Genomic DNA, 15,317 nt, shown 5'->3' with positions numbered 1-15,317 from the left:
GGAAATAACAGCGGCCCAGTTCCGGTCGACGCCCCCGTGGGAACCAGGTGAGCGTAACAGAACACGAAGCCTACCCACAAATACCCACCTGGGCGTCATGGAGACCTCGGAAACTGATCAGTTGGCCCAATTATTAGGGGAATTAAGGGCCGAAGTGCATTCCGCCCGCCAAGAAACCAATGCCCTCAGGAGGGAACTGATAGTGTCAAAAGAACAAACTGATGAGTTGGCCAGACAACTATTACAGAGCCAGGCTGGACAAACACCTCTACCAGGACTTGGGGCAAGTCCAGCTCCTGTACCATCGAGTAACCCGGTGCACATAAATTTACCTGGAGCCGTTCCTTTGGCTCCGCCTGAACGCTTTGCCGGAGACCCAAAAGGGTTTGCAACATTCATGAATCAATGCCGCTTGCACTTTTTATGTAGACCTGGAGCTTTCCCAAACGATCAGGCCAAGGTAGCCTTTGTACTGTCATATCTCAGCGGCAGTGCGGCGGATTGGTCCATTCCACTAGTTAACCAGGATGACCAGATTCTTCGAGATTTCCAGGGTTTTCGAACAAGCATGGAAAGACTTTTCGCCCGACACTCTTTGGACCCGACAGGCTTTGGACAACAAACTTTTATCCCTACGTCAAGGTAACCAGGATCTTTTATCTTACATTGCAACTTTCAATAGATTAGTAGTGGAAACCGAATGGCCTGAAGCCAAGCGAATCACATTATTCCATCGAGGACTTCGAGGAGAACTCAAAGATGTTTTGGCCCAAATCGTGAACCCGCCTCAAGACTGTGCTGAATATATAGATCTAGTGGTCCAGCTCGATCACAGACTTCAAACCAGGAAGGCTGACCGAACCAAGTTTGAGAACAGGGTGTTGGTTAAAACCCACGTAAGCGCCAAGGGAGTAGATGTCTCAGAACCAATGCAAATCTGGGGGGTTAAAGGACCCCTAACCCAAAAGGAGAGAGATAGAAGACAGCAACTGCAATTATGTTTATATTGCGGAACTGCTGGTCATTTTCTTCGGAACTGCCCTGTAAAACCACCCAAGAAAGTTATAGGAGCAGCAGACGAAAACCATGTGAAATCTGACTCGGGAAATGACCACGCCCGGCAAGCGTAGAGGTCCGCTTGCCGAGCTTAAAGGAGGACACTCTGACTTCGCATTTCAACATACCCATGGTCCTTGTAGGTCCAGAGCAGCCATCACGCATGCACGCGGTAAAGGCGTACGTAGACAGTGGAGCCATAGGAAATTACTTGGACTGGGAATTGGCTACCAGGATGAATCTATCTCTCACCCGCAAGACCACGGCCGATGTTGTCACTACTGTAGATGGAACGGAAATCGCCTCTGGACCCGTAACTCATTCCACTGCAGAGATGACATTGCTGAGTCAAGATGGGCATCGAGAGGCTATGATGTTTGACTTAATCAAGGCCCCACAGTTTCAGCTGATACTGGGGATACCTTGGTTGGAAAAACATAATCCCTGTATTGATTGGCGAGAGAAGAGACTAACCTTCCCAGAATGTGCTCACACCTGCTACCCAAGGAAAACTCAAAACTCAGTCCTGGCCCCAGTAATTCCAGTAGCCATGCAATTACCTGTTGAATACCAAGACTTTCAGGATGTCTTCCAAAAGGAACAGGCAAACACCTTACCACCTCACAGATTGTATGATTGTCAAATAGATCTTGTACCTGGAGCACAACCACCTTGCAGCAGAATCTATGCCCTTACGGAACCCGAAAATCTTCATTTGCGCCAGTACCTAGACCAGTACCTTGCTAATGGCTTCATTCGCCTGTCCAAATCCCCTGCATCTTCAGCTTTGTTCTTCGTACCGAAAAAGGAAGGCAACCTTAGAACATGTATAGACTACCGCGCACTGAATCAGATAACCATCAAGAATCGATACCCACTGCCTTTGATCCCAGAACTACTAGACCAGGTGAAGGATGCTTGTATATACACAAAACTAGACCTTCGGGGGGCATATCATCTGGTACGTGTCAAAGAGGGTGACGAATGGAAGACTGCTTTTCGCACCAAGTACGGACTATTTGAGTACCAGGTGATGCCCTTCGGACTATGCAATGCACCAGCAGCCTTCCAGTTCTTCATGAACGATGTCCTCCGAGAGCTTATCGACGTTTGTGTGGTCGTTTACATCGACGACATCTTAGTATACTCTTTATCAGAATATGAGCATGTAAAACACGTCCGAGCAGTCCTAGAGAAGTTACGCCAGCATAAATTATATGCTAAATTGGAAAAATGCATCTTCCACACTACGGAAGTGGAATTCCTTGGATTTATTCTGACCCCGAGAGGAATCCGGATGGATACACGAAAAGTGGATGCCATTCTTAATTGGCCTTCGCCAAGTTCAATCAAAGGAGTTCAAAGCATGCTTGGCTTTGCCAATTTCTACCGCAGGTTTATCCCAGACTTCTCGCACATTGTACATCCCATCACAACACTATTGCGAAAAAACAAACGCTTTGTGTGGACAGAGGAAGCCGAGAACGTCTTCCAAGAGTTAAAAGCTAAATTCACATCTGCTCCCATATTAAGACACCCGCGCCCCGAGCTTCCCTACATAGTGGAAACAGATGCATCCAGTTCAGCCATGGGAGCAGTCCGTTCCCAAAAGGATCCCGAAACTAACCAGCTTCACCCAGTGGAGTTTTGGTCAAGAAAATTTTCAGCCCCCGAATTAAACTATGCCATAACCGACAAGGAGCTGCTGGCCATCAAGTCTGCCTTCAAGGCTTGGCGGCACTATCTACTGGGTGCCAGACATACCATCACGGTCATCACCGATCACCGCAACTTACAATACCTAAAGACAGCCAAAGCCCAATCTTCACGCCAACTCCGTTGGGCATTGTTCTTCACCGAGTTTGATTTTGTAATAACCTATCGACCAGGTTGTAAGAATGGTAAAGCAGACGCCTTGTCCCGGATTGGAATGGGAGAAGCAGAAATAACTTTAGAACCCGTACCCATAATTCCGGAACAGAGAATCCTTGGCCTGACTTCCATACAAACACTGGAGAACATTCAAAACAAGATCCACCAACTCTTTGATTCCGTTGCCCTACAGGACTGGGCAAAGAAAGGTCCAGAGTACTCTGTCATCGATGATTTACCTTATTACCAAGGCCGGCTATTTTTACCGCAAAAGGAACTACAGGAACTTGTCATTTCCCATTACCATGACACCTTAATAGAAGGGCATCCGGGTATTGCAAAAACCGAAGCTAAAATTAGGAATCAATTTTGGTGGCCTACCTGGCGAAAGGATGTCAAGTCATTTGTCATGTCTTGTGGCATTTGCGCACAAAATAAAGGGCAAAAGAAAAAACCTGCTGGATTATTGCAACCATGAGACATACCACCTACCCCTTGGCATACCTTGTCATTAGACTTTATCACAGATTTACCCCCGTACCAAGGTTACAATACCATTCTAGTTATTGTAGATCTTTTTTCTAAAATGGCCCACTTCATTCCTTTAAAAGGGATACCTTCAGCTTCAATCCTGGCCAAGGAATTCCTTGAAAATGGTGTCCGCCTGCACGGCTTTCCTTCAGTGTTAATTTCAGATCGGGGCAGTCAATTCATTTCACATTTTTGGAGGAAATGCTGCCAACTGGCACAAATTGATGTTAGGCTTTCGACCAGTCACCACCCTCAGACCGACGGTGAAACGGAAAGGACCAACCAGACTCTTGAACAGTACCTCCGTTGTATGCTACATCAGTCTGAGGGGAATTGGAAAGACATTCTGTGGATCGCAGAGTATGCGTACAATAATTCCGTACACTCAGGAACTGGACAAAGTCCTTTTTTTACCAATTATGGGCACCATCCTCGAACTTCGGATTTGGACTCACCCCAGCATTTAGAGATGCCCGCAGTGGACCATCTCCACGCTGTTATTACACAAGCCTTTAAAAAAGCAACCATCCATTTGCAAAAGGCTAAGGAAAAATACAAAAAGGATGCGGATCAGCACAGAAGTGAAGCTCCTCAATACCAAATAGGGGACCAAGTATGGTTAGCCAGTAAGCACCTACCACTCAAGGGGACTCGGACCTTTAACCCCAGGTATTTGGGACCTTTTTCTGTCAAGGCAATTATTAACCCAGTGGCCGTCAAGTTGGACCTACCTGCTCATATGCGAATCCATCCCGTTTTCCACGTTCTCTTTTGAAGCCAGTGCAACCAGGAACAAGGCTAACCACTCCACCTGAACCTATCCTCATAGACGGGGAGCCCGAGTTCGAAGTCAAGAATATTTTGGACTCAAAAAGAGTGAGATCAAAACTCTTTTACCTAATTGACTGGAAAGGTTATGGTCCACAGGAAAGGTCTTGGGAACCTAGTGACCACGTGCATGCACCTCGTTTAGTGAAGAGGTTCCATCAGGAATTTCAAGACAAACCACGGCCAAGGGGGAGAACGACTTTAGGAGGGGCCTTGAGGGGGAGTACTGTCATGATGCCTGCCCCCAGAAGACCAGACCAGGCCCAGCAGCCCCGGAAGCAGGCATCATGCCACTTGGAGCATGCCCAAAAGCCCCAGTTAGGGGCTGTTTGGGTACAGTCCTGGCGCCTATGGCGCCAGGCTCATAAAGATAAAGTCAGTCCTGGCGCCATGGGCGCCAGGCTCATTATTGATAACTTACCTGAAGCAGACCATGCTGCATACTCACCTGAGGCAGACCATGCTGCATGAAGACTCAAGCCAAATGAGGTTTAGGAGGGACTATTTTACTGAAGGGACTATTTTGTTACTTGGGTGGGGGTGTGGAAGAATACTTACCTGGATCTTCTTCCAAGGCTATTTAAACCACGCCCGGACAACCACACGTGCTTCGCGTTATTCTGCTTGCTGCAGCGTAACGCTCACTGTGTTTTCAGCAGCTCCAGTCTTCAGCCACGCCCGCTTCAGTCCTGGGACTCCTGAAACAAGAAGACAAAAAGGATAAAGGTTAGAACAGGAGTTTTAACTTTAATCCTTACCTGAACCCTGATCCATTTCGCCACGGAACTGAAAGACAGAAGTCTTTGAAGCATCGCTTCGCATTCCTACGGCGCCGCGCTGAACTCACCTGCTTGGCGGTACTTCAGCATTCCATCACGCTCTCTCCATCTCGCGGCCGCCCTCCGACACCTAAGGAGACAAAGACAGCAAGGTGAGCAAGGGGACTCTCTAAGGCCATACAAGCTACCCCCAAGGACTTACCTGATTTACCATGGGAGGTACTCACCTCATTTCGGGTCGGCGCAGTCAACTCTGCTTCATCGCCGTACCCCGGCCCCTAAGGGGAAAAACACAATAGACTTACCTGAATCGTACCGAGTGCCATTTGGAAATCTTCGAGTGGATTAATCGGCAACTTGCAAGGAATCGGACAGAGTGAAGAGCAGACATTTGAACTCTTATGAACAATTGGACTTTAGAGTCAATACTGGAACTCACGAATTCCTCTACGCCAGTGAAGTAACTGGTCATCAACGCGCCCCTGCGGTCGACGCAGGATGGAGAGCTCATCCTTCCAAACCATCCGGTGAGATTAAGGAGGGGACATCAAGAGTGATCAGTGGGAAGACAACGGGAGTGGGGAAGGTGGGTTGACACTCAATTCCACGGGTGGTTAATTCCTCTTCTCCTTTGCAGAAGAATATTCTTGCGAGCCAGACAAACTAGGCTGAGCGGGCCAGTCCAGTCAGTCATCTCGGTGCTACACGTTACGCTGGTGGAAATAACAGTGGCCCAGTTCCGGTCGATGCCCCCGTGGGAACCAGGTAAGCGTAACAATAGGATGGGTAAAATGCAAAGAATAGAGTTTCAAAAGACAGAACTCATAAAAATGAATGAGTGAAAAAGGGCTCCACTCATTCAGGATTTCAGAAAAACGTCCGGAAGTCCAGCAAAAAGTGCTGGGGGTCTGACTATGATATATGATGCAGCATTTATAACGCGCCTGTACACAAGTGTTTGTAGGCGCGACAAGACAAGGAGGGGGAAGCAAAGGGAGGACAAAATAACAATCTTACCAGGCCTTGTGTCATTGAGATTGTGCAAGTGCGGGGAAGGGGAGAAGTGCCAGGGGGAGGGGAAAAGGGAAGTGCAGTTAACTCACAAGTGCAGCCAGTGGGTTGGTCATAAGTGCAGAGAGACGGGAGTGGCCGTACAGGTACAGACCCTTCAGTGCTGGGGAGCGCAGAGGCAGTGCAGGGGCAAATTTACATGCAGGAGCCTGGGCCCGGGTTCAGAGGGTGACCAGGTGACCAGTGCACAGAGCAGTGGAGTGCATCAACCGGGGAGGGAAAGCGGAAGCGAAAAGGAAGGTCTTGAGTTGTTTTCAGAACCGGCAGTGGTTCTGCTCAAGTTGGAGAGAGGCAGGAAGGCTGTTCCAGAGTAAGGCCCCAGCCAAGTAGATACATCTGTCCCCAACTCTTTGCTTGGAGAAGCATCTGACCCTCAGAGAGATGGAGGTGGATGAGCAGAGAACTCGAGAAGGAAGATGCCTTGGAAGAGAAAGTTGGAGGTAGAGTGGTCCCAGGTCCCAGAATGCCTCGTGGATGATGCAAAGGGTCTGGAACTTGAACCTTGCAGCCACGGGGAGCCAGTGAAGAGATTTCGTAGCTGGAGAGATACGGGCTTCAGCACAAGGACAAGTCTCACAGTCCTGTCCTGGATAAGTTGTAAAGGCCGAAGAGTAGAGGCAGGAAGATTTAGAAAGAGGCTGTTGCAATAGTCCAGCCAATCTAGAGGACCAGAGCTCTGGAGACAGTGAGCTTCTGGGGGAAGGAAGGTGAGAAAAGGAAGAATACCTCTGAGGAAGTACAGTTGATAGTTTGACTTCTTAGAGACGTCAGATGTGAGAAGAGAAGGAGAGGGTGGAGTCGAAGATGACACCAAGGTTCTTAGCCTCACAGGAAAGAGCAGGAAGAAGGCCCAGAGTGGGTGGCCAGAGAAAGAGGAAAGGTGGGAGGGGGTTTCCCAATGAGGAGGATCTCAGTCTTACTGGCATTAAGGCAGAGATCATTGGCGGCACACCAATCCTGAATTGCGGCCAGACAGTCTGGTATGAGAGAAGAAGCAGCGGTGGCCGAGGGGAGCCTGAAAGAGAGCAGAGTGTCATCCGCATAACATTGAAAACTGGATCAGAAAGTAGCAATGCAGTGGGCAAGAGGTGCCAGTTAGTGGTTGAAGAGCCAGGTAGAGAGGTTAGACCCTTGGGGAACACCACAAGTAGAGAGAGGGATAGAAGAGAGGAAATACCCCAGTTGGACCTGAGAGGGTCGGTCGATGAGAAAGGAGGTCAATCAGGCCAGGGCCTGATCAGTAATACCAAGGTTGTCGCAGAGGCAATTGAGCAGGTTGGCATGTTGACAGTGTCAAAAGCAGAGGATAGATCGAGGAGAATGAGGACATAAGGGAGATTAGAGTCAAGATTGGAGAGCAAGTCATCACAGGTGTTCAGGAGAGCAGTTTCCGTGCTTCTGGCAGCTCTGAAGCCAGACTGGTGGTCATGTAGTCAACAAACAGATTCAGTATGTAGATCAAGCTGGGAAATGGCCAGGTTTTCCAAGAGTTTGCCCAGGAAAAGAGTGATGGAGATCAGGCGATAGTTAGCCAGAGAGGAAGGATCGGCCGAGGCCTTCTTTAGAAGGAGGTGCACAAGAGTGCTTAAGGGAGATGGGGGGTAGTTCCAGTGGCAAAGGAGTGATTGCATAAATCGGCCACGTCAGGAGCAAGGGTGTTGATGTGGTCCTTGATGGTTCTGGATGAGGAGGGAGAACCTGCTTTGAAGAGACTTTCATAGATCAGACTTGTCTAAAAACATTGCAGTGCTGGTGTCAGCTTGAACAGCGGGGACGAGAGAGAGAGGTGGGAAGAAAGGAGAAAGTGATCACTCCAAGAGTGGTGAGAGGGTTAGAGAAGATGAGGTATGAGGAGATCAGAACATCCAGGGAGCGCCCTGCAGAGTGAGTCAGGAAAAAGAGAGAGAGAGAGAGAGAGAAAGAGAAAGAGTGAAAGAAAGAGAAAGGGAAATTGAGAGAGAAAGAAAGAGAAAGAGAGAGAATATATTGCGGAGGTTGCGAAAGAGTCCTGAAGAAGGGCTGGTAGCATCCAGGTGGGTAGGAGACTATGAGAGAGGCAAGGAGCAAGGAGGAGAGGTCAGCCCACTCCGAGAGGAAGAGGGCTACCTGGCCAGGCAGCCTGTAGATAGTGGCCACAGTGAGAGAGGCCAGGAGAGAGAGAGAGCCTGCAGACCAGGCATTCAAAGAAGCAGTGCTGTATTGGAATGATAGAAGCAGGGATCCACTCCTGTAAAATCAAAGCTACACCCCCACCAGAACGGGTGGTTCTGGGTTCAGAGAGGATCTTGTAGCCATCGGGAAGGAGAGTGTCGAAACTCGTGACAATGCTGGCCATGAACCAAGTCTCGGTGGGACCGAGTACATCCAAATTAAGCTCTTCCAGGAGACTGCAGATATCAGAGGAGTGTTTGACAGCTGAACGAGGGTTGAGAGTAGCGATGTGGAGCAGGTTGTCACATTTGAAGGACTTCCAGGGAGCGGTACAGGCCAGAAGTGTTGAAGGTGTCTGAGGATGGGCAGAGGAAGAAGGAAGAGAAGGCAGGGTAGTCAGAGAGGGAGAAGAGAGTGCCAGAGTGGTGGTAGAGGAGGGAGGCAACTGGATGGCAAGAGAAGCAGCAGGGGGTGCTGAAGAGGTGGCAGTGGAAGGAGGTGGCAGAGGAGTCAGAGAGGGGTAAGAAGGGATAGCAAGAGAGGAAAAGAAGTTGATAAGGCGCGGGAAGCATCTATCAAAGAGGAGGAGATTGGCCTGAGAGACCTGGACCAAGATGGTGCCATTTAGGTAGACATTAATGATGGTCTTAGAGCAGTTCAGGAGGGCCAGGAGGGCCTCCCACCGGTGACAACCATTAATGGGAGAAGAGGAAAAGGGAGAGAGAGGCCACATGGGGGTCCATAGTCCTGGAGAGGGAACGGCAAAGAGTATGTCTGTAAGGGTCTTTCTGGAGGAAGCACTGGCATGGGTATCAGCAAAAGGGAGGCCTGGGTTGGAGACTGGGATGTCCCTTTTGAGCTTCTTCCTGCCAGACTTAGTGAGAGAAATAGGATAGTCGATAGAAAAGCAGTTAGAACAGATAGGTTAGACAGAGAGCATCATAGAGGGGTCGGGGGAAAGAGGCAGGGTCGGACTGGGACAAGAAATAGGCCCGGACAACAAAAAAAAAGTGGCCCACCCCTCGCCTCAAAAAAGTGGCCCACCCCTCGCCTCCAAAAAAGTGGCCCTCAAACCATCATCCGTGAATCGCATCAATTCATGGCTTTTACAGAAAATGCTACATATTGAGGGCTCATGTGTCCGTTACTTTACAACACAACTCATAAAATAACATTACTTTGCATACAGTTCTGTGACAGGGTCCGTCCACAGCTCCGAGGCGCAAGAGTGGCATGAACCAACCACCCCCACTGCGGTTTTGGGACCTGCTGCAAGTCAATGCTTATACAGGGCTCCGCAACCCCAGCAGGGAAGGAGGGTTAGGGTGACGATGGTTGGATAGGAGGGGAGGGGGGTAGGGAAACCGGAATGAGGTTTAGGGAGAGGTCAGAAAATGCTATGTATGGAGGGTTCATATGTCTGTTACATTACAACACAACTCATAAAACAACATTACTTTGCATACAGTTCTGTGACAGGGTCCGTCCACAGCTCCGAGGCGCAGGAGTGGCATGAACCAAGTACAGAGCCATGTCCTCGAGTAGCGGCAACTGCGCCGTGGAGCGTCAGAGCAAGTTCGCTCCGCCGAGCTGCGAGCGGCGCTTTTAGAAACTGCGCCGTGGGTTCCCTCTCAGCTGATTGGCCCAACTCCTGCTCACACCTGAGAGGCGGGTCAGGGGTCCACCCCCTCTAACTCTTTCTTCAAATCCTTATAAATACCCCACCCCAAGACATGCCAACATTTCAGATTACGCCGTTTCTTTCGCTTATTTACTTGCGTTAAGCTTTTTTGGTACTTTCCAAAACATGTGTAAAAAGTGGCAATTAAGGAAACTTGCCTATTACACAACAGGTGTGTGCGGTAAAGTAAACGCCAGAGTAATGTTAATACCCTCGACTAATTCCCTTCATTAACGCAGGAGAAGGCACGCAGTCGCAGGCAGCACAGGAGTGGAATTATACATGTTATCTTGCGCTATTGTTAGTTTTAAAACCGACATACAGTGCTTGGTGCAGCACAATTATGTGTCATAGAATTTAAGAATGAAACACGAAATCCACCACCTATGTCGTAGCGCAGTGCAACGTGATACAGGCTAGTCAACGGCAGTGCGTGGGTTTGAACCCTGCGGCAAAAAACAGTGGTTGTGGGGGCTGTTAGGGGTAGTGTGTGTGCCGGCAGAGCCCTGCTCGATTGAGGTTTTAGCAGCCTGCCAAAGCTCAGTCCCGGCCTACTTAAAGCACTGGGTAAACGCCCTTAAAGAGAGGAGCATTTTGTCAACCTAGAACTGGGAATGCTAAATTACGAGCAGAGCCAGAGAAAAGCACAAGCCCTGCCAGGGACATCCGTACTCACTCCCACAACACAAAACCAATACTTGTCTTTTGGGCCTCCCAGAAATCCACTTCACAAGACCTACACTGGGTGTCCTACTGGCACCACCACCCCCTCCTACCCAACAACACAAAACCCATAACTGTGCCGCCTCAGTTTCAATACAAAACCAACACCTTTCATCCTGGCTCCCAACTCTCCACAACATAAACGATACCTGGTATCCTGTTACCCCACCCCACAAAACCAATATCTGTGTTCTGCAACCTCCCCCCCCCCCCCATAACCCAAAACCTCTACCTGAAGTTGCAATGTGGTCAAATATGATGAGCTAGTATGATTTTTTTTTTGCTAATGGTCATGGAGTGAACATGTTGACAGGAGGTGGCGGTGGGGCGGTTAGTGGTTACACTATGGCCCCTCTGCTCCATCTCGAAAATCCCATTAAAATTATCCGGAACGTAAAAAAAGTCACTTGCCTGCTGCCTGGTGGTCCTCCTCTGCGGTGGTCCTCTGCTCTGCTCTGTGGCTGGCCTGGGCACTGAGCACTGGGCTGGCAGCGGCGGGCCGCAGCCTCCAAGTTGTCTGAGGTCCAGACTCCACAGTGGTGACGGTGTGCTTCTGGGCCTCAGAGGCAGAGCTCAGCCTGGTGCCTGCCGCAGTGCCTGGTGGTGGTGGGTGGCTCTCTGCCTCTCTGCCTCTCTCGTCTCACGGTCTCAGTAGTCGTCTGGTCTCACTCTCTCTGCCAGAGTGAGTCGGCGACTCGGCGTGCATGCCCAAATAAATCAGGTGGGTCAGTGGCCCAAGGGCAGGCAATTAAAGCCCTTTGGCGGCACTGCCCGCCCAGCCGAATTTTCATTGTGTTGTTGTTCCGGCGCAGGCCCGGCGGCCCTGGCCTGGGCGGCGCCCCAGCCCCCAGGCACAAGTAGTTGCAAACAGTAAAGCAACTAGTCGACTAGTGTGAATGTCACTGAAGTGCCGCGGCCCCAGCTCAGCCTCAGGCCCTCGGCCCGGCTGCAGGCAGGCTGCCTGCAGTGCCCCCCCCACATTCCCCCCAGGGTCAGGAGGACTCGGAGGGAGGCAGGTGTTACAATTGCTTTAGTGTCAATTGCTTCAGCCTGCCTCCCTCCCAGATCAAAGTAACAGTCTGGCCGCCGCGAGCCAGCCAAGCACAAGGCACCAGACCCCTGCAGTGGCGGGCTGGTGGGCCACGGCCCCACGTCCGCGTGATGAATTATTTAATGCACATGCATCTGCATCTGCATGCATCATAAATTATGATGCATGCATGATGCAGATGCAATCATCAAAGCAAGGTAACATAGTGTTACCTTGCATGAAGATTGTGTGCAGACCGCAGTCTGCAGTCTGCAGACAGTGTCGCGCGCCGGTGCGCGGCGCCTCCCTCCTGGCTCCCTCTGCCGTGCCCTGCTGCAGACCAGCCCAGAGGTGGCCCAGCCCCCCCCCTGGCCCAGCCCCCCCCTCCACTCTGAATTCCCGGCCGGGGGCAGCCGCGACCCACGTGAGTCACACAGTACTCGCAAAGCGAGCTTCGCCTGCTGCTGCTCCGCACAGCGTGCGTGGTGCGACAACACAATATAAATATCACATAATTGAAGAAAAAAATGAAGAAAAAAAAACGGCCCAGAGGTGCCTGCCGGAAAACCGGCCCCAGGGACCCCCAAAATCGTTCGGCCACGGGCCGAAAGACCGAAGGGGTCAGTCCAACCCTGGAAAGAGGGTGGGGGTAGGGAGATGGGAGCGCAGGCAGGGGAGGGGGAAGGGCACATGGGGGGTCAGACAGGAGGGAGGCACAGGGGGGGACACAAAAGGGAGGGGGCACAACAAAGAACAAGAACAGAAGACCTACAAATCAGATGCAGTACAGAACCATCAGAAAGAAAAGGGCACAACAGGGAGCCTAGAGGTAGAGAATGCAGATGTAGTACAGAACCAAGGCAAAGCACAAAGCACAACAGGGAACCTGGAAGTAAAGAATGCAGATGCAATACAGGACCAAAAGCAAAACACAGAGATCAGCAGGGAACCTAGAAGTGAAGAATGCCGGCAATTGCAATGTGATGCCACAAACTGTGGATAGCAACAAAATATCAAGGGAGCGCATGCGGCGTGTGAAACAAAGTAGTGCACGCTGCCCAGTTGTGCGTGCCAAGATGTGAGCTAAGTATTTGAGCACAGTACAATATGACACACCCAGATTCGATTTACCTAATCAGTCGCACCAGGTCAACGGCTGCAGGCTAGGTGCTACCACGGCAGACAGTGGCAGACACCATTGGACCTGTCCTTAGCCTCTGGTCCTTGGCCGAGGCAGCTGCCGCAGCAGGGGGTGCCTTGGGTGGCCGATTTAAAGGGCCTGCCAACCAACCAATGGGAGCATGGAGGGAGGGAGGAGGGCCAACAAACAAGGAAGCAACCAGGACAAAGGGAGGGGGAGAGGGCACAGGCGCACTGCGGTGCGAGAATCCAACTTTTACAAATGCACAACTTACTGTGCCATGGAGGACCTGTCCTCACCCTAGCACCAGAGAAGTTGACATTGCCGGATGATGGTGGTGAGGACTTGTGGGGACAGAGGAAGAAAGCGCATGTTGGTGCATGCTTACCTGTTTTCTGAGCAGGGGTCTCCTAGTCTGGACAGGTCCAAACAGGAATTGCCCTTTTCTTCGTTTGCCCTTCACTTTGGACACCCAGGTGACAGACACCCTTGATCTAAGAGTTAAGAGCAGAAAGAAGAGGCAGGACTAAGAATGTGGGTGTTGCTTAGGCCAGGTGACCTAGATCCACTTGCACCTGCTCACCAACTGCAAGGAAAATAGGCCAGAGGGCTGCTTAAGTAGGAAAAAAGAGCGGCAACCAGGAAGGCACCAACAGTTTAAAGTGATTGAAAGGTGGGCAGGGCTTAGGCCAGGTGCCATATATTCACTTGTATCTGCTTACCAACTGAGGAGAGGGGATGAAGCATACCCATGATAAATCTCCCTAACCCTTGTCCCCCCGAGACGAGGGAAAGGAGGATCTAATCCACTCCTGGATGAATCTCTTGATCCCTTCGGTCATACTTTCTGGAGAGACCATCTGCATTCTTAAGTTGGATCCTTGCCTGTGCTCAACAGTGAAATCAAAACTTTGGAGGCTGATGGGCCACCTGAGCAATTTTGGGTTTTCTCCTTTCACCTGCACCACCCACCTTAAGGGTTGATGGTCAGTTTAAATCCTGAAAATAGTTTCACACAGGTATGGTCTGAATTTCTTCAGGGCCTGCATAATATAAAAACATTCACGTTCAATTGTGGCCCACCTGGTTTCCCTATCATTTCATTTTCTAATAAAGCAGATGGGGTGTTCCCTGCCTTTGCTATCAAATTGATTCAAGACTGTTGAATGCTCAATCACTCCAAGGTCAAGCATCTTGTTGACCTCCTTTATGTGATTCCTCACATCATCTGACACCCTGTAGTCCCTGCTTTTAACAGATACACTATTACCAGTGTCAATGTCATGTTGCCCCCAAGGGATCACGCCTGGTTTAAGTGAGAATTGAGGGGCAAAGTGGGTTAACAAATCTTTGCACTCCTGCCGTTTCTGCATCGTCAGATTAGTAGTGTTCACCCTTTCTACTGACACATCTGAAGGGTGTCCACTTAGAAGATCTGGGAGAGGCTTATTCTCCTCTTCTTCTTGATCAGAATCTAAGAGCAGAGCTCCTTTCTCTGGTCTGGAAACATAAGCCTTCAGATGGTTGGTTTGAAAGACCATTGGGTCCTCCTTGGAGTTGCCCATGTCTACCAAATAGTTGACCTCTCCAGGTTTTCCCACAACTTCGAAGAGTCCTGTCTGCTTGTCCTCTAAGATCATCTGTCTTAATGGAAGTGTAGAGGAGGAGCCAAGTACCCTCACTCTACAGGCCCTGCCTACATTACCTGAAAAGTATGAACCAAAGTATGTGACATATACTGCACCAATAAGAAAGCAAGAATAAGAGCTCTCTGCATTACCCATAAGAATACCTATACCTAAGAGAATATGGGAAGTGAAGTACCCATTGAGGAAACCATATCCACATCCAAGACAATATGATGGCCATTTGAATGTGATTCTTGATGAAATAAAGAAACTGAATGACCAGGATGAATAGTGACATCATATGAAACTGAATCGACTCCATATAGAAGATAACCAGACCAGAGAGGCAGATGATTTATGAAGAACAAAGAAGTACCAAGGATAAGTGAAGTCTTGGGATCAAGATGAAGAGACTTATGCCATAAGCATGATGAAGATACTTAGTTTAAACGTGTACAGATGCAATGAAACGCAAGCAGCAAAGCAATCATGAAGCTAGGCACATGCTTATAGTGAATAGATCACAGCAAGTGCTAACATATACACATATACCTCATAGATACATATGGATTAAATAAAGAATGAATGTTCCACTACGTATAAAGCAGTCTTGAGCAACGAGGAAGGCCTCAATTCAATGTCGCAGTTACAAAAGCAATTGAATTAAACAGAATATATTTCAGTTAAGGAGTTGGCTGAGCCAAGAAAGCCAAGGTCTTATCAGAACTAGAATTGGCTGACATTGGACACAATTAATGTGAAAGAACAGAAGCTCCTGTTCAAGAAGGTCAAGTGAAAACAAAAGACGTCAGAGGACTATTGGAGA

Source organism: Ambystoma mexicanum, chromosome 13, assembly GCF_040938575.1.
Source record: "Ambystoma mexicanum isolate Mex_15411 chromosome 13, UKY_AmexF1_1, whole genome shotgun sequence".
NCBI classification, from domain to species: Eukaryota; Metazoa; Chordata; class Amphibia; order Caudata; family Ambystomatidae; genus Ambystoma; species Ambystoma mexicanum.
This window is presented reverse-complemented; position numbering follows the sequence as displayed.